The following is a 23,842-nucleotide window of genomic DNA, read 5'->3' as shown; positions in this document are numbered from 1 at the left end:
TTTTCTCATTGTAACTGCTTGTAGTTTTGCTCGTTTTCAGTGTTTTTTGCCCCTTGTGCGCTCCCCGTTCCCTGCCGCTGCCTCCCTGCGGCCCGCCCCCCTCGCGCTCCCCATTTGACGCTCCCTCCCGCCTCCCGCCTCCCAGCTGCTCCTCCCTCCCCCCTCCCTTCTTAATGGCTGGCGCTGCGCGTCGCGAGTGAGCGAACTCTGACCTGTTTCAGGTCCTGAGCTCGCCCCCCACGACCGCAGCACCAACCTGCTGCCTTCTGCCTCTGTCCCACGAGCACGCTGCCGTTTGCGTGTTCGAGGCCCTCCTCCACCCGCAGGCATCCTCCTGCGCCTCATCCCTGGTGGCTAGTGGGCTCACTTGACCCGTGTGCCGCTTCCGCCGCCCTGTAAGTGTTTTCTTGGCTTTTTTCGTTTTTTCAGCACCTCGCCGCCGGCGCTTCTGCCCCCTTTGTGCCCCCCTGATCGCTGTCTCCCCGATCGTGTATTGTGCCATTATTGTATTTCTGATTGTATTTCTGATTGTATTTTTCTCATTGTAATTGCTTGTAGTTTTGCTAGTTTTCAGTGTTTTTTGCCCCTTGTGCGCTCCCCCGTTCCCTGCCGCTGCCTCCCTGCGGCCCCCGCCCCCCTCGCGCCCCCATTTGCCCGCTCCCGCCCACCCTCCCGCCTCCCAGCTGCTCCTCCCTCCACCCTCCCTTCTTAATGGCTGGCGCTGCGCGACGCGAGTGAGCGAACTCTGACCTGTTTCAGGTCCTGAGCTCGCCCCCCACACGACCGCAGCACCAACCTGCTGCCTTCTGCCAGCCTCTGTCCCACGAGCAACGCTGCCGTTTGCGTGTTCGAGGCCCTCCTCCACCCGCAGGCATCCTCCTGCGCCTCATCCCTGGTGGCTAGTGGACTCACTTGAACCCGTGTGCCGCTTCCGCCGCCCCTGTAAGTGTTTTTTGGCTTTTTTCGTTTTTTCAGAGCCTCGCCGCCGGCGCTTCTGCCCCCTTTGTGCCCCCCTGATCGCTGTCTCCCCGATCGTGTATTGTGCCATTATTGTATTTCTGATTGTATTTCTGATTGTATTTTTCTCATTGTAACTGCTTGTAGTTTTGCTCGTTTTCAGTGTTTTTTTGCCCCTTGTGCGCTCCCCGTTCCCTGCCGCTGCCTCCCTGCGGCCCCGCCCCCCTCGCGCCCCCATTTGCCGCTCCCTCCCGCCTCCCCCGACCTCCCAGCTGCTCCTCCCTCCCCCCCTCCCTTCTTAATGGCTGGCGCTGCGCGTCGCGAGTGAGCGAACTCTGACCTGTTTCAGGTCCTGAGCTCGCCCCCCACGACCGCAGCACCAGCCAGCTGCCTTCTGCCTCTGTCCCACGAGCACGCTGCCGTTTGCGTGTTCGAGGCCCTCCTCCACCCGCAGGCATCCTCCTGCGCCTCATCCCTTGTGGCTAGTGGGCTCACTTGACCCCGTGTGCCGCTTCCGCCGCCCTGTAAGTGTTTTTTGGCTTTTTTCGTTTTTTCAGCGCCTCGCCGCCGGCGCTTCTGCCCCCTTTGTGCCCCCCCTGATCGCTGTCTCCCCGATCGTGTATTGTGCCATTATTGTATCTCTGATTGTATTTCTGATTGTATTTTTCTCATTGTAACTGCTTGTAGTTTTGCTCGTTTTCAGTGTTTTTTGCCCCTTGTGCGCTCCCCGTTCCCTGCCGCTGCCCTCCCTGCGCCGCCCGCCCCCCTCGCGCCCCCCATTTGCCGCTCCCTCCCGCCTCCCGCCTCCCAGCTGCTCCTCCCTCCCCCCTCCCTTCTTAATGGCTGGCGCTGCGCGTCGCGAGTGAGCGAACTCTGACCTGTTTCAGGTCCTGAGCTCGCCCCCCCACGACCGCAGCACCAACCTGCTGCCTTCTGCCTCTGTCCCACGAGCACGCTGCCGTTTGCGTGTTCGAGGCCCTCCTCCACCCGCAGGCATCCTCCTGCGCCCTCATCCCTGGTGGCTAGTGGGCTCACTTGACCCGTGTGCCGCTTCCGCCGCCCCTGTAAGTGTTTTTTGGCTTTTTTCGTTTTTTCAGCGCCTCGCCGCCGGCGCTTCTGCCCCCTTTGTGCCCCCCTGATCGCTGTCTCCCCGATCGTGTATTGTGCCATTATTGTATTTCTGATTGTATTTCTGATTGTATTTTTCTCATTGTAACTGCTTGTAGTTTTGCTCGTTTTCAGTGTTTTTTGCCCCTTGTGTGCTCCCCGTTCCCTGCCGCTGCCCTCCCTGCGGCCCCCCGCCCCCCTCGCGCCCACCATTTGCCGCTCCCTCCCGCCTCCCGCCTCCAAGCTGCTCCTCCCTCCCCCCTCCCTTCTTAATGGCTGGCGCTGCGCGTCGCGAGTGAGCGAACTCTGACCTGTTTCAGGTCCTGAGCTCGCCCCCCACGACCGCAGCACCAACCTGCTGCCTTCTGCCTCTGTCCCACGAGCACGCTGCTGTTTGCGTGTTCGTGGCCCCTCCTCCACCCGCAGGCATCCTCCTGCGCCCTCATCCCCTGGTGGCTAGTGGGCTACCACTTGACCCGTGTGCCCGCTTCCCGCCCGCCCTGTAAGTGTTTTTGGCTTTTTTTCATTTTTTCAGCGCCTCGCCGCCGGCGCTTCTGCCCCCTTTGTGCCCCCCCTGATCGCTGTCTCCCCGATCGTGTATTGTGCCATTATTGTATTTCTGATTGTATTTTTCTCATTGTAACTGCTTGTAGTTTTGCTCGTTTTCAGTGTTTTTTGACCCTTGTGCGCTCCTCGTTCCCTGCCGCTGCCTCCCTGCGGCCCCGCCCACCCTCGCGCCCCCCATTTGCCGCTCCCTCCCGCCTCCCGCCTCCCAGCTGCTCCTCCCTCTCCCCCTCCCTTCTTAATGGCTGGCGCTGCGCGTCGCGAGTGAGCGAACTCTGACCTGTTTCAGGTCCTGAGCTCGCCCCCCACGACCGCAGCACCAACCTGCTGCCTTCTGCCTCTGTCCCACGAGCACGTTGCCGTTTGCGTGTTCGAGGCCCCTCCTACCACCCGCAGGCATCCTCCTGCGCCTCATCCCTGGTGGCTAGTGGGCTCACTTGACCCGTGTGCCGCTTCACGCCGCCCCTGTAAGTGTTTTTTGGCTTTTTTCATTTTTTCAGCGCCTCGCCGCCGGCGCTTCTGCCCCCTTTGTGCCCCCCCTGATCGCTGTCTCCCCCGATCGTGTATTGTGCCATTATTGTATTTCTGACTTGTATTTCTGATTGTATTTTTCTCATTGTAACTGCTTGTAGTTTTGCTCGTTTTCAGTGTTTTTTGCCCCTTGTGCGCTCCTCGTTCCCTGCCGCTGCCTCCCTGCGGCCCCCGCCCCCACCTCGCGCCCCCATTTGCCGCTCCCCTCCCGCCTCCCCGCACCCAGCTGCTCCTCCCTCTCCCCTCCCTTCTTAATGGCTGGCGCTGCGCGTCGCGACGTGAGCGAACTCTGACCTGTTTCAGGTCCTGAGCTCGCCCCCCACGACCGCAGCACCAACCTGCTGCCTTCTGCCTCTGTCCCACCGAGCACGTTGCCGTTTGCGTGTTCGAGGCCCTCCTCCACCCGCAGGCATCCTCCTGCGCCTCATCCCTGGTGGCTAGTGGGCTCACCTTGACCCGTGTGCCGCTTCCGCCGCCCTGTAAGTGTTTTTTGGCTTTTTTCGTTTTTTCAGCGCCTCGCCGCCCGGCGCTTCTGCCCCCCTTTGTGCCCCCCTGATCGCTGTCTCCCCCGATCGTGTATTGTGCCATTATTGTATTTCTGATTGTATTTCTGATTGTATTTTTTCTCATTGTAACGGCTTGTAGTTTTGCTCGTTTTCAGTGTTTTTTTGCCCCTTGTGCGCTCCCCCGTTCCCCTGCCGCTTCCTCCCTGCGGCCCCGCCCCCCTCGCGCCCCCATTTGACGCTCCCTCCTCCGCCTCCCGCCTCCCAGCTGCTCCTCCCTCCCCCCTCACCCTTCTTAATGGCTGGCGCTGCGCGTCGCGAGTGAGCGAACTCTGACCTGTTTCAGGTCCTGAGCTCGCCCCCGACGACCGCAGCACCAACCTTCTGCCTTCTGCCTCTGTCCCACGAGCACGCTGCCGTTTGCGTGTTCGAGGCCCCTCCTCCACCCGCAGGCATCCTCCTGCGCCTCATCCCTGGTGGCTAGTGGGCTCACTTGACCCGTGTGCCGCTTCCGCCGCCCTGTAAGTGTTTTTTGGCTTTTTTTCGTTTTTTCAGCGCCTCGCCGCCGGCGCTTCTGCCCCCTTTGTGCCCCCCTGATTGCTGTCTCCCCGATCGTGTATTGTGCAATTATTGTATTTCTGATTGTATTTCTGATTGTATTTTTCTCATTGTAAACTGCTTGTAGTTTTGCTCGTTTTCAGTGTTTTTTGCCCCTTGTGCGCTCCCCGTTCCTGCCCTGCGCTGCCTCCCTGCGGCCCGCCCCCCCTCGCCGGCCCATTTGACGCTCCCTCCACGCCTCCCGCCTCCCAGCTGCTCCTCCCTCCCCCCTCCCTTCTTAATGGCTGGCGCTGCGCGTCGCGAGTGAGCGAACTCTGACCTGTTTCAGGTCCTGAGCTCGCCCCCCCACGACCGCAGCACCAACCTGCTGCCTTCTGCCTCTGTCCCACGAGCACGCTGCCGTTTGCGTGTTCGAGGCCCTCCTCCACCCGCAGGCATCTCCTCCTGCGCCTCATCCCTGGTGGGCTAGTGGGCTCACTTGACCCCGTGTGCCGCTTCCGCCGCCCCTGTAAGTGTTTTTTTGGCTATTTTCATTTTTTCAGCACCTCGCCGCCGGCGCTTCTGCCCCCTTTGTGCCCCCCCTGATCGCTGTCTCCCCGATCGTGTATTGTGCCATTATTGTATTTCTGATTGTATTTCTGATTGTATTTTTCTCATTGTAACTGCTTGTAGTTTTGCTCGTTTTCAGTGTTTTTTGCCCCCTTGTGCGCTCCCCCGTTCCCTGCCGCTGCCTCCCCTGCCGCCCCGCCCCCCCTCGCGCTCCCATTTGCCGCTCCCCGCCCGCCTCCCGCACTCCCAGCTGCTCCCTCCCCTCCCCCCTCCCCTTCTTAATGGCTGGCGCTGCGCGTCGCGAGGTGAGCGAACTCTGACCCTGTTTCAGGTCCTGAGCTCGCCCCCCCACGACCGCAGCACCAACCTGCTGCCTTCTGCCTCTGTCCCACGAGCACGCTGCCGTTTGCGTGTTTGAGGCCCTCCTCCACCCGCAGGCATCCTCCTGCGCCTCATCCCTGGTGGCTAGTGGGCTCACTTGACCCGTGTGCCGCTTCCGCCGCCCTGTAAGTGTTTTTTGGCTTTTTTCGTTTTTTCAGAGCCTCGCCGCCGGCGCTTCTGCCCCCTTTGTGCCCCCCTGATCGCTGTCTCCCCGATCGTGTATTGTGCCATTATTGTATTTCTGATTGTATTTCTGATTGTATTTTTCTCATTGTAACTGCTTGTAGTTTTGCTCGTTTTCAGTGTTTTTTGCCCCTTGTGCGCTCCCCGTTCCCTGCCGCTGCCTCCATGCGGCCCGCCCCCCTCGCGCCCCCATTTGCCGCTCCCTCCCGCCTCCCGCCTCCCAGCTGCTCCTCCCTCCCCCCTCCCTTCTTAATGGCTGGCGCTGCGCGTCGCGAGTGAGCGAACTCTGACCTGTTTCAGGTCCTGAGCTCGCCCCCCACGACCGCAGCACCAACCTGCTGCCTTCTGCCTCTGTCCCACGAGCACGCTGCCGTTTGCGTGTTCGAGGCCCTCCTCCACCCGCAGGCATCCTCCTGCGCCTCATCCCTGGTGGCTAGTGGGCTCACTTGACCCGTGTGCCGCTTCCGCCGCCCTGTAAGTGTTTTTTGGCTTTTTTAGTTTTTTCAGCGCCTCGCCGCCGGCGCTTCTGCCCCCTTTGTGCCCCCCTGATCGCTGTCTCCCCGATCGTGTATTGTGCCATTATTGTATTTCTGATTGTATTTCTGATTGTATTTTTCTCATTGTAACTGCTTGTAGTTTTCCTCGTTTTCAGTGTTTTTTGCCCCTTGTGCGCTCCCCGTTCCCTGCCGCTGCCTCCCTGCGGCCCCGCCCCCCTCGCGCCCCCATTTGACGCTCCCTCCCGCCTCCCGCCTCCCAGCTGCTCCTCCCTCCCCCCTCCCTTCTTAATGGCTGGCGCTGTGCGTCGCGAGTGAGCGAACTCTGACCTGTTTCAGGTCCTGAGCTCGCCCCCCACGACCGCAGCACCAACCTGCTGCCTTCTGCCTCTGTCCCACGAGCACGCTGCCGTTTGCGTGTTCGAGGCCCTCCTCCACCCGCAGGCATCCTCCTGCGCCTCATCCCTGGTGGCTAGTGGGCTCACTTGACCCGTGTGCCGCTTCCGCCGCCCTGTAAGTGTTTTTTGGCTTTTTTCGTTTTTTCAGCGCCTCGCCGCCGGCGCTTCTGCCCCCTTTGTGCCCCCCTGATCGCTGTCTCCCCGATCGTGTATTGTGCCATTATTGTATTTCTGATTGTATTTCTGATTGTATTTTTCTCATTGTAACTGCTTGTAGTTTTGCTCGTTTTCAGTGTTTTTTGCCCCTTGTGCGCTCCTCGTTCCCTGCCGCTGCCTCCCTGCGGCCCCGCCCCCCTCGCGCCCCCCATTTGCCGCTCCCTCCCGCCTCCCGCCTCCCAGCTGCTCCTCCCTCTCCCCTCACCTTCTTAATGGCTGGCGCTGCGCGTCGCGAGTGAGCGAACTCTGACCTGTTTCAGGTCCTGAGCTCGCCCCCCACGACCACAGCACCAACCTGCTGCCTTCTGCCTCTGTCCCACGAGCACGTTGCCGTTTGCGTGTTCGAGGCCCTCCTCCACCCGCAGGCATCCTCCTGCGCCTCATCCCTGGTGGCTAGTGGGCTCACTTGACCCGTGTGCCGCTTCCGCCGCCCTGTAAGTGTTTTTTGGCTTTTTTCGTTTTTTCAGCGCCTCGCCGCCGGCGCTTCTGCCCCCTTTGTGCCCCCCTGATCGCTGTCTCCCCGATCGTGTATTGTGCCATTATTGTATTTCTGATTGTATTTCTGATTGTATTTTTCTCATTGTAACGGCTTGTAGTTTTGCTCGTTTTCAGTGTTTTTTTGCCCCTTGTGCGCTCCCCGTTCCCTGCCGCTGCCTCCCTGCGGCCCCGCCCCCCTCGCGCCCCCATTTGACGCTCCCTCCCGCCTCCCGCCTCCCAGCTGCTCCTCCCTCCCCCCTCCCTTCTTAATGGCTGGCGCTGCGCGTCGCGAGTGAGCGAACTCTGACCTGTTTCAGGTCCTGAGCTCGCCCCCCCACGACCGCAGCACCAACCTGCTGCCTTCTGCCTCTGTCCCACGAGCACGCTGCCGTTTGCGTGTTCGAGGCCCTCCTCCACCCGCAGGCATCCTCCTGCGCCTCATCCCTGGTGGCTAGTGGGCTCACTTGACCCGTGTGCCGCTTCCGCCGCCCTGTAAGTGTTTTTTGGCTTTTTTCGTTTTTTCAGCGCCTCACCGCCGGCGCTTCTGCCCCCTATGTGCCCCCCTGATTGCTGTCTCCCCGATCGTGTATTGTGCCATTATTGTATTTCTGATTGTATTTCTGATTGTATTTTTCTCATTGTAACTGCTTGTAGTTTTGCTCGTTTTCAGTGTTTTTTGCCCCTTGTGCGCTCCCCGTTCCCTGCCGCTGCCTCCCTGCGGCCCGCCCCCCTCGCGGCCCATTTGACGCTCCCTCCCGCCTCCCGCCTCCCAGCTGCTCCTCCCTCCCCCCTCCCTTCTTAATGGCTGGCGCTGCGCGTCGCGAGTGAGCGAACTCTGACCTGTTTCAGGTCCTGAGCTCGCCCCCCACGACCGCAGCACCAACCTGCTGCCTTCTGCCTCTGTCCCACGAGCACGCTGCCGTTTGCGTGTTCGAGGCCCTCCTCCACCCGCAGGCATCCTCCTGCGCCTCATCCCTGGTGGCTAGTGGGCTCACTTGACCCGTGTGCCGCTTCCGCCGCCCTGTAAGTGTTTTTTGGCTATTTTCATTTCTTCAGCACCTCGCCGCCGGCGCTTCTGCCCCCTTTGTGCCCCCCTGATCGCTGTCTCCCCGATCGTGTATTGTGCCATTATTGTATTTCTGATTGTATTTCTGATTGTATTTTTCTCATTGTAACTGCTTGTAGTTTTGCTCGTTTTCAGTGTTTTTTGCCCCTTGTGCGCTCCCCGTTCCCTGCCGCTGCCTCCCTGCGGCCCCGCCCCCCTCGCGCCCCCATTTGCCGCTCCCCGCCCGCCTCCCGCCTCCCAGCTGCTCCTCCCTCCCCCCTCCCTTCTTAATGGCTGGCGCTGCGCGTCGCGAGTGAGCGAACTCTGACCTGTTTCAGGTCCTGAGCTCGCCCCCCACGACCGCAGCACCAACCTGCTGCCTTCTGCCTCTGTCCCACGAGCACGCTGCCGTTTGCATGTTTGAGGCCCTCCTCCACCCGCAGGCATCCTCCTGCGCCTCATCCCTGGTGGCTAGTGGGCTCACTTGACCCGTGTGCCGCTTCCGCCGCCCTGTAAGTGTTTTTTGGCTTTTTTCGTTTTTTCAGAGCCTCGCCGCCGGCGCTTCTGCCCCCTTTGTGCCCCCCTGATCGCTGTCTCCCCGATCGTGTATTGTGCCATTATTGTATTTCTGATTGTATTTCTGATTGTATTTTTCTCATTGTAACTGCTTGTAGTTTTGCTCGTTTTGAGTGTTTTTTGCCCCTTGTGCGCTCCCCGTTCCCTGCCGCTGCCTCCATGCGGCCCGCCCCCCTCGCGCCCCCATTTGCCGCTCCCTCCCGCCTCCCGCCTCCCAGCTGCTCCTCCCTCCCCCCTCCCTTCTTAATGGCTGGCGCTGCGCGTCGCGAGTGAGCGAACTCTGACCTGTTTCAGGTCCTGAGCTCGCCCCCCACGACCGCAGCACCAACCTGCTGCCTTCTGCCTCTGTCCCACGAGCACGCTGCCGTTTGCGTGTTCGAGGCCCTCCTCCACCCGCAGGCATCCTCCTGCGCCTCATCCCTGGTGGCTAGTGAGCTCACTTGACCCGTGTGCCGCTTCCGCCGCCCTGTAAGTGTTTTTTGGCTTTTTTCGTTTTTTCAGCGCCTCGCCGCCGGCGCTTCTGCCCCCTTTGTGCCCCCCTGATCACTGTCTCCCCGATCGTGTATTGTGCCATTATTGTATTTCTGATTGTATTTCTGATTGTATTTTTCTCATTGTAACTGCTTGTAGTTTTGCTCGTTTTCAGTGTTTTTTGCCCCTTGTGCGCTCCCCGTTCCCTGCCGCTGCCTCCCTGCGGCCCGCCCCCCTCACGCCCCCATTTGCCGCTCCCTCCCGCCTCCCGCTTCCCAGCTGCTCCTCCCTCCCCCCTCCCTTCTTAATGGCTGGCGCTGCGCGTCGCGAGTGAGCGAACTCTGACCTGTTTCAGGTCCTGAGCTCGCCCCCCACGACCGCAGCACCAACCTGCTGCCTTCTGCCTCTGTCCCACGAGCACGCTGCCGTTTGCGTGTTCGAGGCCCTCCTCCACCCGCAGGCATCCTCCTGCACCTCATCCCTGGTGGCTAGTGGGCTCACTTGACCCGTGTGCCGCTTCCGCCGCCCTGTAAGTGTTTTTTGGCTTTTTTTGTTTTTTCAGCGCCTCGCCGCCGGCGCTTCTGCCCCCTTTGTGCCCCCCTGATCGCTGTCTCCCCGATCGTGTATTGTGCCATTATTGTATTTCTGATTGTATTTCTGATTGTATTTTTCTCATTGTAACTGCTTGTAGTTTTCCTCGTTTTCAGTGTTTTTTGCCCCTTGTGCGCTCCCCGTTCCCTGCCGCTGCCTCCCTGCGGCCCCGCCCCCCTCGCGCCCCCATTTGACGCTCCCTCCCGCCTCCCGCCTCCCAGCTGCTCCTCCCTCCCCCCTCCCTTCTTATTGGCTGGCGCTGTGCGTCGCGAGTGAGCGAACTCTGACCTGTTTCAGGTCCTGAGCTCGCCCCCCACGACCGCAGCACCAACCTGCTGCCTTCTGCCTCTGTCCCACGAGCACGCTGCCGTTTGCGTGTTTGAGGCCCTCCTCCACCCGCAGGCATCCTCCTGCGCCTCATCCCTGGTGGCTAGTGGGCTCACTTGACCCGTGTGCCGCTTCCGCCGCCCTGTAAGTGTTTTTTGGCTATTTTCATTTCTTCAGCACCTCGCCGCCGGCGCTTCTGCCCCCTTTGTGCCCCCCTGATCGCTGTCTCCCCGATCGTGTATTGTGCCATTATTGTATTTCTGATTGTATTTCTGATTGTATTTTTCTCATTGTAACTGCTTGTAGTTTTGCTCGTTTTCAGTGTTTTTTGTCCCTTGTGTGCTCCCCGTTCCCTGCCGCTGCCTCCCTGCGGCCCGCCCCCCTCGCGCCCCCATTTGCCGCTCCCTCCCGCCTCCCGCCTCCCGCCTCCCAGCTGCTCCTCCCTCCCCCCTCCCTTCTTAATGGCTGGCGCTGCGCATCGCGAGTGAGCGAACTCTGACCTGTTTCAGGTCCTGAGCTCGCCCCCCACGACCGCAGCACCAACCTGCTGCCTTCTGCCTCTGTCCCACGAGCACGCTGCCGTTTGCGTGTTCGAGGCCCTCCTCCACCCGCAGGCATCCTCCTGCACCTCATCCCTGGTGGCTAGTGGGCTCACTTGACCCGTGTGCCGCTTCCGCCGCCCTGTAAGTGTTTTTTGGCTTTTTTCGTTTTTTCAGCGCCTCGCCGCCGGCGCTTCTGCCCCCTTTGTGCCCCCCTGATCGCTGTCTCCCCGATCGTGTATTGTGCCATTATTGTATTTCTGATTGTATTTCTGATTGTATTTTTCTCATTGTAACTGCTTGTAGTTTTGCTCGTTTTCAGTGTTTTTTGCCCCTTGTGTGCTCCCCGTTCCCTGCCGCTGCCTCCCTGCGGCCCCGCCCCCCTCGCGCCCCCATTTGCCGCTCCCTCCCGCCTCCCGCCTCCCAGCTGCTCCTCCCTCCCCCCTCCCTTCTTAATGGCTGGCGCTGCGCGTCGCGAGTGAGCGAACTCTGACCTGTTTCAGGTCCTGAGCTCGCCCCCCACGACCGCAGCACCAACCTGCTGCCTTCTGCCTCTGTCCCACGAGCACGCTGCCGTTTGCGTGTTCGAGGCCCTCCTCCACCCGCAGGCATCCTCCTGCGCCTCATCCCTGGTGGCTAGTGGGCTCACTTGACCCGTGTGCCGCTTCCGCCGCCCTGTAAGTGTTTTTGGGCTTTTTTCGTTTTTTCAGCGCCTCGCCGCCGGCGCTTCTGCCCCCTTTGTGCCCCCCTGATCGCTGTCTCCCCGATCGTGTATTGTGCCATTATTGTATTTCTGATTGTATTTCTGATTGTATTTTTCTCATTGTAACTGCTTGTAGTTTTGCTCGTTTTCAGTGGTTTTTGCCCCTTGTGCGCTCCCCGTTCCCTGCCGCTGCCTCCCTGCGGCCCCGCCCCCCTCGCGCCCCCATTTGCCGCTCCCTCCCGCCTCCCGCCTCCCAGCTGCTCCTCCCTCCCCCCTCCCTTCTTAATGGCTGGCGCTGCGCGTCGCGAGTGAGCGAACTCTGACCTGTTTCAGGTCCTGAGCTCGCCCCCCACGACCGCAGCACCAACCTGCTGCCTTCTGCCTCTGTCCCACGAGCACGCTGCCGTTTGCGTGTTCGAGGCCCTCCTCCACCCGCAGGCATCCTCCTGCGCCTCATCCCTGGTGGCTAGTGGGCTCACTTGACCGGTGTGCCGCTTCCGCCGCCCTGTAAGTGTTTTTTGGCTTTTTTTGTTTTTTCAGCGCCTCGCCGCCAGCGCTTCTGCCCCCTTTGTGCCCCCCTGATCGCTGTCTCCCCGATCGTGTATTGTGCCATTATTGTATTTCTGATTGTATTTTTCTCATTGTAACTGCTTGTAGTTTTGCTCGTTTTCAGTGTTTTTTGCCCCTTGTGCGCTCCCCGTTCCCTGCCGCTGCCTCCCTGCGGCCCCGCCCCCCTCGCGCCCCCATTTGCCGCTCCCGCCCGCCTCCCGCCTCCCAGCTGCTCCTCCCTCCCCCCTCCCTTCTTAATGGCTGGCGCTGCGCGTCGCGAGTGAGCGAACTCTGACCTGTTTCAGGTCCTGAGCTCGCCCCCCACGACCGCAGCACCAACCTGCTGCCTTCTGCCTCTGTCCCACAAGCACGCTGCCGTTTGCGTGTTCGAGGCCCTCCTCCACCCGCAGGCATCCTCCTGCGCCTCATCCCTGGTGGCTAGTGGGCTCACTTGACCCGTGTGCCGCTTCCGCCGCCCTGTAAGTGTTTTTTGGCTTTTTTCATTTTTTCAGCGCCTCGCCGCCGGCGCTTCTGCCCCCTTTGTGCCCCCCTGATCGCTGTCTCCCCGATCGTGTATTGTGCCATTATTGTATTTCTGATTGTATTTCTGATTGTATTTTTCTCATTGTAACTGCTTGTAGTTTTGCTCGTTTTCAGTGTTTTTTGCCCCTTGTGCGCTCCCCGTTCCCTGCCGCTGCCTCCCTGCGGCCCCGCCCCCCTCGCGCCCCCATTTGCCGCTCCCTCCCGCCTCCCGCCTCCCAGCTGCTCCTCCCTCTCCCCTCCCTTCTTAATGGCTGGCGCTGCGCGTCGCGAGTGAGCGAACTCTGACCTGTTTCAGGTCCTGAGCTCGCCCCCCACGACCGCAGCACCAACCTGCTGCCTTCTGCCTCTGTCCCACGAGCACGTTGCCGTTTGCGTGTTCGAGGCCCTCCTCCACCCGCAGGCATCCTCCTGCGCCTCATCCCTGGTGGCTAGTGGGCTCACTTGACCCGTGTGCCGCTTCCGCCGCCCTGTAAGTGTTTTTTGGCTTTTTTTGTTTTTTCAGCGCCTCGCCGCCGGCGCTTCTGCCCCCTTTGTGCCCCCCTGATCGCTGTCTCCCCGATCGTGTATTGTGCCATTATTGTATTTCTGATTGTATTTCTGATTGTATTTTTCTCATTGTAACGGCTTGTAGTTTTGCTCGTTTTCAGTGTTTTTTTGCCCCTTGTGCGCTCCCCGTTCCCTGCCGCTGCCTCCCTGCGGCCCCGCCCCCCTCGCGCCCCCATTTGACGCTCCCTCCCGCCTCCCGCCTCCCGCCTCCCAGCTGCTCCTCCCTCCCCCCTCCCTTCTTAATGGCTGGCGCTGCGCGTCGCGAGTGAGCAAACTCTGACCTGTTTCAGGTCCTGAGCTCGCCCCCCACGACCGCAGCACCAACCTGCTGCCTTCTGCCTCTGTCCCACGAGCACGCTGCCGTTTGCGTGTTCGAGGCCCTCCTCCACCCGCAGGCATCCTCCTGCGCCTCATCCCTGGTGGCTAGTGGGCTCACTTGACCCGTGTGCCGCTTCCGCCGCCCTGTAAGAGTTTTTTGGCTTTTTTCGTTTTTTCAGCGCCTCGCCGCCGGCGCTTCTGCCCCCTTTGTGCCCCCCTGATTGCTGTCTCCCCGATCGTGTATTGTGTCGTTATTGTATTTCTGATTGTATTTCTGATTGTATTTTTCTCATTGTAACTGCTTGTAGTTTTGCTCGTTTTCAGTGTTTTTTGCCCCTTGTGCGCTCCCCGTTCCCTGCCGCTGCCTCCCTGCGGCCCGCCCCCCTCGCGGCCCCATTTGACGCTCCCTCCCGCCTCCCGCCTCCCGCCTCCCAGCTGCTCCTCCCTCCCCCCTCCCTTCTTAATGGCTGGCGCTGCGCGTCGCGAGTGAGCGAACTCTGACCTGTTTCAGGTCCTGAGCTCGCCCCCCACGACCGCAGCACCAACCTGCTGCCTTCTGCCTCTGTCCCACGAGCACGCTGCCGTTTGCGTGTTCGAGGCCCTCCTCCACCCGCAGGCATCCTCCTGCGCCTCATCCCTGGTGGCTAGTGGGCTCACTTGACCCGTGTGCCGCTTCCGCCGCCCTGTAAGTGTTTTTTGGCTTTTTTCATTTTTTCAGCACCTCGCCGCCGGCGCTTCTGCCCCCTTTGTGCCCCCCTGATCGCTGTCTCCCCGATCGTGTATTGTGCCATTATTGTATTTCTGATTGTATTTCTGATTGTATTTTTCTCATTGTAACTGCTTGTAGTTTTGCTCGTTTTCAGTGTTTTTTGCCCCTTGTGCGCTCCCCGTTCCCTGCCGCTGCCTCCCTGCGGCCCCGCCCCCCTCGCACCCCCATTTGCCGCTCCCGCCCGCCTCCCGCCTCCCAGCTGCTCCTCCCTCCCCCCTCCCTTCTTAATGGCTGGCGCTGCGCGTCGCGAGTGAGCGAACTCTGACCTGTTTCAGGTCCTGAGCTCGCCCCCCACGACCGCAGCACCAACCTGCTGCCTTCTGCCTCTGTCCCACGAGCACGCTGCCGTTTGCGTGTTCGAGGCCCTCCTCCACCCGCAGGCATCCTCCTGCGCCTCATCCCTGGTGGCTAGTGGGCTCACTTGACCCGTGTGCCGCTTCCGCCGCCCTGTAAGTGTTTTTTGGCTTTTTTCGTTTTTTCAGAGCCTCGCCGCCGGCGCTTCTGCCCCCTTTGTGCCCCCCTGATCGCTGTCTCCCCGATCGTGTATTGTGCCATTATTGTATTTCTGATTGTATTTCTGATTGTATTTTTCTCATTGTAACTGCTTGTAGTTTTGCTCGTTTTCAGTGTTTTTTGCCCCTTGTGCGCTCCCCCGTTCCCTGCCGCTGCCTCCATGCGGCCCGCCCCCCTCGCGCCCCCATTTGCCGCTCCCTCCCGCCTCCCGCCTCCCAGCTGCTCCTCCCTCCCCCGTCCCTTCTTAATGGCTGGCGCTGCGCGTCGCGAGTGAGCGAACTCTGACCTGTTTCAGGTCCTGAGCTCGCCCCCCACGACCGCAGCACCAACCTGCTGCCTTCTGCCTCTGTCCCACGAGCACGCTGCCGTTTGCGTGTTCGAGGCCCTCCTCCACCCGCAGGCATCCTCCTGCGCCTCATCCCTGGTGGCTAGTGGGCTCACTTGACCCGTGTGCCGCTTCCGCCGCCCTGTAAGTGTTTTTTGGCTTTTTTCGTTTTTTCAGCGCCTCGCCGCCGGCGCTTCTGCCCCCTTTGTGCCCCCCTGATCGCTGTCTCCCCGATCGTGTATTGTGCCATTATTGTATTTCTGATTGTATTTCTGATTGTATTTTTCTCATTGTAACTGCTTGTAGTTTTGCTCGTTTTCAGTGTTTTTTGCCCCTTGTGCACTCCCCGTTCCCTGCCGCTGCCTCCCTGCGGCCCCGCCCCCCTCGCGCCCCCATTTGCCGCTCCCTCCCGCCTCCCGCTTCCCAGCTGCTCCTCCCTCCCCCCTCCCTTCTTAATGGCTGGCGCTGCGCGTCGCGAGTGAGCGAACTCTGACCTGTTTCAGGTCCTGAGCTCGCCCCCCACGACCGCAGCACCAACCTGCTGCCTTCTGCCTCTGTCCCACGAGCACGCTGCCGTTTGCGTGTTCGAGGCCCTCCTCCACCCGCAGGCATCCTCCTGCGCCTCATCCCTGGTGGCTAGTGGGCTCACTTGACCCGTGTGCCGCTTCCGCCGCCCTGTAAGTGTTTTTTGGCTTTTTTCGTTTTTTCAGCGCCTCGCCGCCGGCGCTTCTGCCCCCTTTGTGCCCCCCTGATCGCTGTCTCCCCGATTGTGTATTGTGCCATTATTGTATTTCTGATTGTATTTCTGATTGTATTTTTCTCATTGTAACTGCTTGTAGTTTTGCTTGTTTTCAGTGTTTTTTGCCCCTTGTGCGCTCCCCGTTCCCTGCCGCTGCCTCCCTGCGGCCCCGCCCCCCTCGCGCCCCCCATTTGACGCTCCCTCCCGCCTCCCAGCTGCTCCTCCCTCCCCCCTCCCTTCTTAATGGCTGGCGCTGTGCGTCGCGAGTGAGCGAACTCTGACCTGTTTCAGGTCCTGAGCTCGCCCCCCACGACCGCAGCACCAACCTGCTGCCTTCTGCCTCTGTCCCACGAGCACGCTGCCGTTTGCGTGTTCGAGGCCCTCCTCCACCCGCAGGCATCCTCCTGCGCCTCATCCCTGGTGGCTAGTGGGCTCACTTGACCCGTGTGCCGCTTCCGCCGCCCTGTAAGTGTTTTTTGGCTTTTTTCGTTTTTTCAGCGCCTCGCCGCCGGCGCTTCTGCCCCCTTTGTGCCCCCCTGATCGCTGTCTCCCCGATCGTGTATTGTGCCATTATTGTATTTCTGATTGTATTTCTGATTGTATTTTTCTCATTGTAACTGCTTGTAGTTTTGCTCGTTTTCAGTGTTTTTTGCCCCTTGTGTGCTCCCCGTTCCCTGCCGCTGCCTCCCTGCGGCCCGCCCCCCTCGCGCCCCCATTTGCCGCTCCCGCCCGCCTCCCGCCTCCCGCCTCCCAGCTGCTCCTCCCTCCCCCCTCCCTTCTTAATGGCTGGCGCTGCGCGTCGCGAGTGAGCGAACTCTGACCTGTTTCAGGTCCTGAGCTCGCCCCCCACGACCGCAGCACCAACCTGCTGCCTTCTGCCTCTGTCCCACGAGCACGCTGCCGTTTGCGTGTTCGAGGCCCTCCTCCACCCGCAGGCATCCTCCTGCGCCTCATCCCTGGTGGCTAGTGGGCTCACTTGACCCGTGTGCCGCTTCCGCCGCCCTGTAAGTGTTTTTTGGCTTTTTTCGTTTTTTCAGCGCCTCGCCGCCGGCGCTTCTGCCCCCTTTGTGCCCCCCTGATCGCTGTCTCCCCGATCGTGTATTGTGCCATTATTGTATTTCTGATTGTATTTCTGATTGTATTTTTCTCATTGTAACTGCTTGTAGTTTTGCTCGTTTTCAGTGTTTTTTGCCCCTTGTGTGCTCCCCGTTCCCTGCCGCTGCCTCCCTGCGGCCCCGCCCCCCTCGCGCCCCCATTTGCCGCTCCCGCCCGCCTCCCGCCTCCCAGCTGCTCCTCCCTCCCCCCTCCCTTCTTAATGGCTGGCGCTGCGCGTCACGAGTGAGCGAACTCTGACCTGTTTCAGGTCCTGAGCTCGCCCCCCACGACCGCAGCACCAACCTGCTGCCTTCTGCCTCTGTCCCACGAGCACGCTGCCGTTTGCGTGTTCGAGGCCCTCCTCCACCCGCAGGCATCCTCCTGCGCCTCTTCCCTGGTGGCTAGTGGGCTCACTTGACCCGTGTGCCGCTTCCGCCGCCCTGTAAGTGTTTTTTGGCTTTTTTCGTTTTTTCAGCGCCTCGCCGCCGGCGCTTCTGCCCCCTTTGTGCCCCCCTGAGCGCTGTCTCCCCGATCGTGTATTGTGCCATTATTGTATTTCTGATTGTATTTTTCTCATTGGAACTGCTTGTAGTTTTGCTCGTTTTCAGTGTTTTTTGCCCCTTGTGCGCTCCCCGTTCCCTGCCGCTGCCTCCCTGCGGCCCCGCCCCCCCTCGCGCCCCCATTTGCCGCTCCCGCCCGCCTCCCGCCTCCCAGCTGCTCCTCCCTCCCCCCTCCCTTCTTAATGGCTGGCGCTGCGCGTCGCGAGTGAGCGAACTCTGACCTGTTTCAGGTCCTGAGCTCGCCCCCCACGACCGCAGCACCAACCTGCTGCCTTCTGCCTCTGTCCCACAAGCACGCTGCCGTTTGCGTGTTCGAGGCCCTCCTCCACCCGCAGGCATCCTCCTGCGCCTCATCCCTGGTGGCTAGTGGGCTCACTTGACCCGTGTGCCATTTCCGCCGCCCTGTAAGTGTTTTTTGGCTTTTTTCATTTTTTCAGCGCCTCGCCGCCGGCGCTTCTGCCCCCTTTGTGCCCCCCTGATCGCTGTCTCCCCGATCGTGTATTGTGCCATTATTGTATTTCTGATTGTATTTCTGATTGTATTTTTCTCATTGTAACTGCTTGTAGTTTTGCTCGTTTTCAGTGTTTTTTGCCCCTTGTGCGCTCCCCGTTCCCTGCCGCTGCCTCCCTGCGGCCCCGCCCCCCTCGCGCCCCCATTTGCCGCTCCCTCCCGCCTCCCGCCTCCCAGCTGCTCCTCCCTCTCCCCTCCCTTCTTAATGGCTGGCGCTGCGCGTCGCGAGTGAGCGAACTCTGACCTGTTTCAGGTCCTGAGCTCGCCCCCCACGACCGCAGCACCAACCTGCTGCCTTCTGCCTCTGTCCCACGAGCACGTTGCCGTTTGCGTGTTCGAGGCCCTCCTCCACCCGCAGGCATCCTCCTGCGCCTCATCCCTGGTGGCTAGTGGGCTCACTTGACCCGTGTGCCGCTTCCGCCGCCCTGTAAGTGTTTTTTGGCTTTTTTCGTTTTTTCAGCGCCTCGCCGCCGGCGCTTCTGCCCCCTTTGTGCCCCCCTGATCGCTGTCTCCCCGATCGTGTATTGTGCCATTATTGTATTTCTGATTGTATTTCTGATTGTATTTTTCTCATTGTAACGGCTTGTAGTTTTGCTCGTTTTCAGTGTTTTTTGCCCCTTGTGCGCTCCCCGTTCCCTGCCGCTGCCTCCCTGCGGCCCCGCCCCCCTCGCGCCCCCATTTGACGCTCCCTCCCGCCTCCCGCCTCCCGCCTCCCAGCTGCTCCTCCCTCCCCCCTCCCTTCTTAATGGCTGGCGCTGCGCGTCGCGAGTGAGCGAACTCTGACCTGTTTCAGGTCCTGAGCTCGCCCCCCACGACCGCAGCACCAACCTGCTGCCTTCTGCCTCTGTCCCACGAGCACGCTGCCGTTTGCGTGTTCGAGGCCCTCCTCCACCCGCAGGCATCCTCCTGCGCCTCATCCCTGGTGGCTAGTGGGCTCACTTGACCCGTGTGCCGCTTCCGCCGCCCTGTAAGTGTTTTTTGGCTTTTTTCGTTTTTTCAGCGCCTCGCCGCCGGCGCTTCTGCCCCCTTTGTGCCCCCCTGATTGCTGTCTCCCCGATCGTGTATTGTGCCATTATTGTATTTCTGATTGTATTTCTGATTGTATTTTTCTCATTGTAACTGCTTGTAGTTTTGCTTGTTTTCAGTGTTTTTTGCCCCTTGTGCGCTCCCCGTTCCCTGCCGCTGCCTCCCTGCGGCCCCGCCCCCCTCGCGCACCCATTTGCCGCTCCCGCCCGCCTCCCGCCTCCCAGCTGCTCCTCCCTCCCCCCTCCCTTCTTAATGGCTGGCGCTGCGCGTCGCGAGTGAGCGAACTCTGACCTGTTTCAGGTCCTGAGCTCGCCCCCCACGACCGCAGCACCAACCTGCTGCCTTCTGCCTCTGTCCCACAAGCACGCTGCCGTTTGCGTGTTCGAGGCCCTCCTCCACCCGCAGGCATCCTCCTGCGCCTCATCCCTGGTGGCTAGTGGGCTCACTTGACCCGTGTGCCGCTTCCGCCGCCCTGTAAGTGTTTTTTGGCTTTTTTCGTTTTTTCAGCGCCTCGCCGTCGGCGCTTCTGCCCCCTTTGTGCCCCCCTGATCGCTGTCTCCCCGATCGTGTATTGTGCCATTATTGTATATCTGATTGTATTTCTGATTGTATTTTTCTCATTGTAACTGCTTGTAGTTTTGCTCGTTTTCAGTGTTTTTTGCGCCTTGTGCGCTCCCCGTTCCCTGCCGCTGCCTCCCTGCGGCCCCGCCCCCCTCGCGCCCCCATTTGCCGCTCCCGCCCGCCTCCCGCCTCCCAGCTGCTCCTCCCTCCCCCCTCACTTCTTAATGGCTGGCGCTGCGCGTCGCGAGTGAGCGAACTCTGACCTGTTTCAGGTGCTGAGCTCGCCCCCCACGACCGCAGCACCAACCTGCTGCCTTCTGCCTTTGTCCCACGAGCACGCTGCCGTTTGCGTGTTCGAGGCCCTCCTCCACCCGCAGGCATCCTCCTGCGCCTCATCCCCGGTGGCTAGTGGGCTCACTTGACCCGTGTGCCGCTTCCGCCGCCCTGTAAGTGTTTTTTGGCTTTTTTCGTTTTTTCAGAGCCTCGCCGCCGGCGCTTCTGCCCCCTTTGTGCCCCCCTGATCGCTGTCTCCCCGATCGTGTATTGTGCCATTATTGTATTTCTGATTGTATTTCTGATTGTATTTTTCTCATTGTAACTGCTTGTAGTTTTGCTCGTTTTCAGTGTTTTTTGCCCCTTGTGCGCTCCCCGTTCCCTGCCGCTGCCTCCCTGTTGCCCCGCCCCCCTTGCGCCCCCATTTGCCGCTCCCGCCCCGCCTCCCGCCTCCCACCTGCTCCTCCCTCCCCCCTCCCTTCTTAATGGCTGGCGCTGCGCGTCGCGAGTGAGCGAACTCTGACCTGTTTCAGGTCCTGAGCTCGCCCCCCACGACCGCAGCACCAACCTGCTGCCTTCTGCCTCTGTCCCACGAGCACGCTGCCGTTTGCGTGTTCGAGGCCCTCCTCCACCCGCAGGCATCCTCCTGCGCCTCATCCCTGGTGGCTAGTGGGCTCACCTGACCCGTGTGCCGCTTCCGCCGCCCTGTAAGTGTTTTTTGGCTTTTTTCGTTTTTTCAGCGCCTCGCCGCCGGCGCTTCTGCCCCCTTTGTGCCCCCCTGATCGCTGTCTCCCCGATCGTGTATTGTGCCATTATTGTATTTCTGATTGTATTTCTGATTGTATTTTTCTCATTGTAACTGCTTGTAGTTTTGCTTGTTTTCAGTGTTTTTTGCCCCTTGTGTGCTCCCGGTTCCCTGCCGCTGCCTCCCTGCGGCCCGCCCCCCTCGCACCCCCATTTGCCGCTCCCTCCCGCCTCCCAGCTGCTCCTCCCTCCCCCCTCCCTTCTTAATGGCTGGCGCTGCGCGTCGCGAGTGAGCGAACTCTGACCTGTTTCAGGTCCTGAGCTCGCCCCCCACGACCGCAGCACCAACCTGCTGCCTTCTGCCTCTGTCCCACGAGCACGCTGCCGTTTGCGTGTTCGAGGCCCTCCTCCACCCGCAGGCATCCTCCTGCGCCTCATCCCTGGTGGCTAGTGGGCTCACTTGACCCGTGTGCCGCTTCCGCCGCCCTGTAAGTGTTTTTTGGCTTTTTTCGTTTTTTCAGCTCCTCGCCGCCGGCGCTTCTGCCCCCTTTGTGCCCCCCTGATCGCTGTCTCCCCGATCGTGTATTGTGCCATTATTGTATTTCTGATTGTATTTCTGATTGTATTTTTCTCATTGTAACTGCTTGTAGTTTTGCTCGTTTTCAGTGTTTTTTGCCCCGTTGTGCGCTCCCCGTTCCCTGCCGCTGCCTCCCTGCGGCCCCGCCCCCCTCGCGCCCCCATTTGCCGCTCCCTCCCGCCTCCCGCCTCCCAGCTGCTCCTCCCTCCCCCCTCCCTTCTTAATGGCTGGCGCTGCGCGTCGCGAGTGAGCGAACTCTGACCTGTTTCAGGTCCTGAGCTCGCCCCCCACGACCGCAGCACCAACCTGCTGCCTTCTGCCTCTGTCCCACGAGCACGCTGCCGTTTGCGTGTTCGAGGCCCTCCTCCACCCGCAGGCATCCTCCTGCGCCTCATCCCTGGTGGCTAGTGGGCTCACTTGACCCGTGTGCCGCTTCCGCCGCCCTGTAAGTGTTTTTTGGCTTTTTTCGTTTTTTCAGCGCCTCGCCGCCGGCGCTTCTGCCCCCTTTGTGCCCCCCTGATCGCTGTCTCCCCGATCGTGTATTGTGCCATTATTGTATTTCTGATTGTATTTCTGATTGTATTTTTCTCATTGTAACTGCTTGTAGTTTTGCTTGTTTTCAGTGTTTTTTGCCCCTTGTGCGCTCCCCGTTCCCTGCCGCTGCCTCCCTGCGGCCCCGCCCCCCTCGCGCCCCCATTTGCCGCTCCCGCCCGCCTCCCGCCTCCCAGCTGCTCCTCCCTCCCCCCTCCCTTCTTAATGGCTGGCGCTGCGCGTCGCGAGTGAGCGAACTCTGACCTGTTTCAGGTCCTGAGCTCGCCCCCCACGACCGCAGCACCAACCTGCTGCCTTCTGCCTCTGTCCCACGAGCACGCTGCCGTTTGCGTGTTCGAGGCCCTCCTCCACCCGCAGGCATCCTCCTGCGCCTCATCCCTGGTGGCTAGTGGGCTCACTTGACCCGTGTGCCGCTTCCGCCGCCCTGTAAGTGTTTTTTGGCTTTTTTCGTTTTTTCAGCTCCTCGCCGCCGGCGCTTCTGCCCCCTTTGTGCCCCCCTGATCGCTGTCTCCCCGATCGTGTATTGTGCCATTATTGTATTTCTGATTGTATTTCTGATTGTATTTTTCTCATTGTAACTGCTTGTAGTTTTGCTCGTTTTCAGTGTTTTTTGCCCCTTGTGCGCTCCCCGTTCACTGCCGCTGCCTCCCTGCGGCCCCGCCCCCCTCGCGCCCCCATTTGACGCTCCCTCCCGCCTCCCGCCTCCCAGCTGCTCCTCCCTCCCCCCTCCCTTCTTAATGGCTGGCGCTGCGCGTCGCGAGTGAGCGAACTCTGACCTGTTTCAGGTCCTGAGCTCGCCCCCCACGACCGCAGCACCAACCTGCTGCCTTCTGCCTCTGTCCCACGAGCACGCTGCCGTTTGCGTGTTCGAGGCCCTCCTCCACCCGCAGGCATCCTCCTGCGCCTCATCCCTGGTGGCTAGTGGGCTCACTTGACCCGTGTGCCGCTTCCGCCGCCCTGTAAGTGTTTTTTGGCTTTTTTCGTTTTTTCAGCGCCTCGCCGCCGGCGTTTCTGCCCCCTTTGTGCCCCCCTGATCGCTGTCTCCCCGATCGTGTATTGTGCCATTATTGTATTTCTGATTGTATTTCTGATTGTATTTTTCTCATTGTAACTGCTTGTAGTTTTGCTTGTTTTCAGTGTTTTTTGCCCCTTGTGCGCTCCCCGTTCCCTGCCGCTGCCTCCCTGCGGCCCCGCCCCCCCTCGCGCCCCCATTTGCCGCTCCCGCCCGCCTCCCGCCTCCCAGCTGCTCCTCCCTCCCCCCTCCCTTCTTAATGGCTGGCGCTGCGCGTCGCGAGTGAGCGAACTCTGACCTGTTTCAGGTCCTGAGCTCGCCCCCCACGACCGCAGCACCAACCTGCTGCCTTCTGCCTCTGTCCCACGAGCACGCTGCCGTTTGCGTGTTCGAGGCCCTCCTCCACCCGCAGGCATCCTCCTGCGCCTCATCCCTGGTGGCTAGTGGGCTCACTTGACCCGTGTGCCGCTTCCGCCGCCCTGTAAGTGTTTTTTGGCTTTTTTCGTTTTTTCAGCGCCTCGCCGCCGGCGCTTCTGCCCCCTTTGTGCCCCCCTGATCGCTGTCTCCCCGATCGTGTATTGTGCCATTATTGTATTTCTGATTGTATTTCTGATTGTATTTTTCTCATTGTAACTGCTTGTAGTTTTGCTCGTTTTCAGTGTTTTTTGCCCCTTGTGCGCTCCCCGTTCCCTGCCGCTGCCTCCCTGCGGCCCCGCCCCCCTCGCGCCCCCATTTGCCGCTCCCGCCCGCCTCCCGCCTCCCAGCTGCTCCTCCCTCCCCCCTCCCTTCTTAATGGCTGGCGCTGCGCGTCGCGAGTGAGCGAACTCTGACCTGTTTCAGGTCCTGAGCTCGCCCCCCACGACCGCAGCACCAACCTGCTGCCTTCTGCTTATGTCCCACAAGCACGCTGCTGTTTGCGTGTTCGAGGCCCTCCTCCACCCGCAGGCATCCTCCTGCGCCTCATCCCTGGTGGCTAGTGGGCTCACTTGACCCGTGTGCCGCTTCCGCCGCCCTGTAAGTGTTTTTTGGCTTTTTTCGTTTTTTCAGCGCCTTGCCGCCGGCGCTTCTGCCCCCTTTGTGCCCCCCTGATCGCTGTCTCCCCGATCGTGTATTGTGCCATTATTGTATTTCTGATTGTATTTCTGATTGTATTTTTCTCATTGTAACTGCTTGTAGTTTTGCTCATTTTCAGTGTTTTTTGCCCCTTGTGCGCTCCCCGTTCCCTGCCGCTGCCTCCCTGCGGCCCGCCCCCCTCGCGCCCCCATTTGCCGCTTCCTCCCTCCTCCCGCCTCCCAGCTGCTCCTCCCTCCCCCCTCCCTTCTTAATGGCTGGCGCTGCGCATCGCGAGTGAGCGAACTCTGACCTGTTTCAGGTCCTGAGCTCGCCCCCCACGACCGCAGCACCAACCTGCTGCCTTCTGCCTCTGTCCCACGAGCACGCTGCCGTTTGCGTGTTCGAGG

Source organism: Pleurodeles waltl, chromosome 10 (genome assembly GCF_031143425.1).
Source record: "Pleurodeles waltl isolate 20211129_DDA chromosome 10, aPleWal1.hap1.20221129, whole genome shotgun sequence".
Lineage (NCBI taxonomy): Eukaryota > Metazoa > Chordata > Amphibia > Caudata > Salamandridae > Pleurodeles > Pleurodeles waltl.
This window is presented reverse-complemented; position numbering follows the sequence as displayed.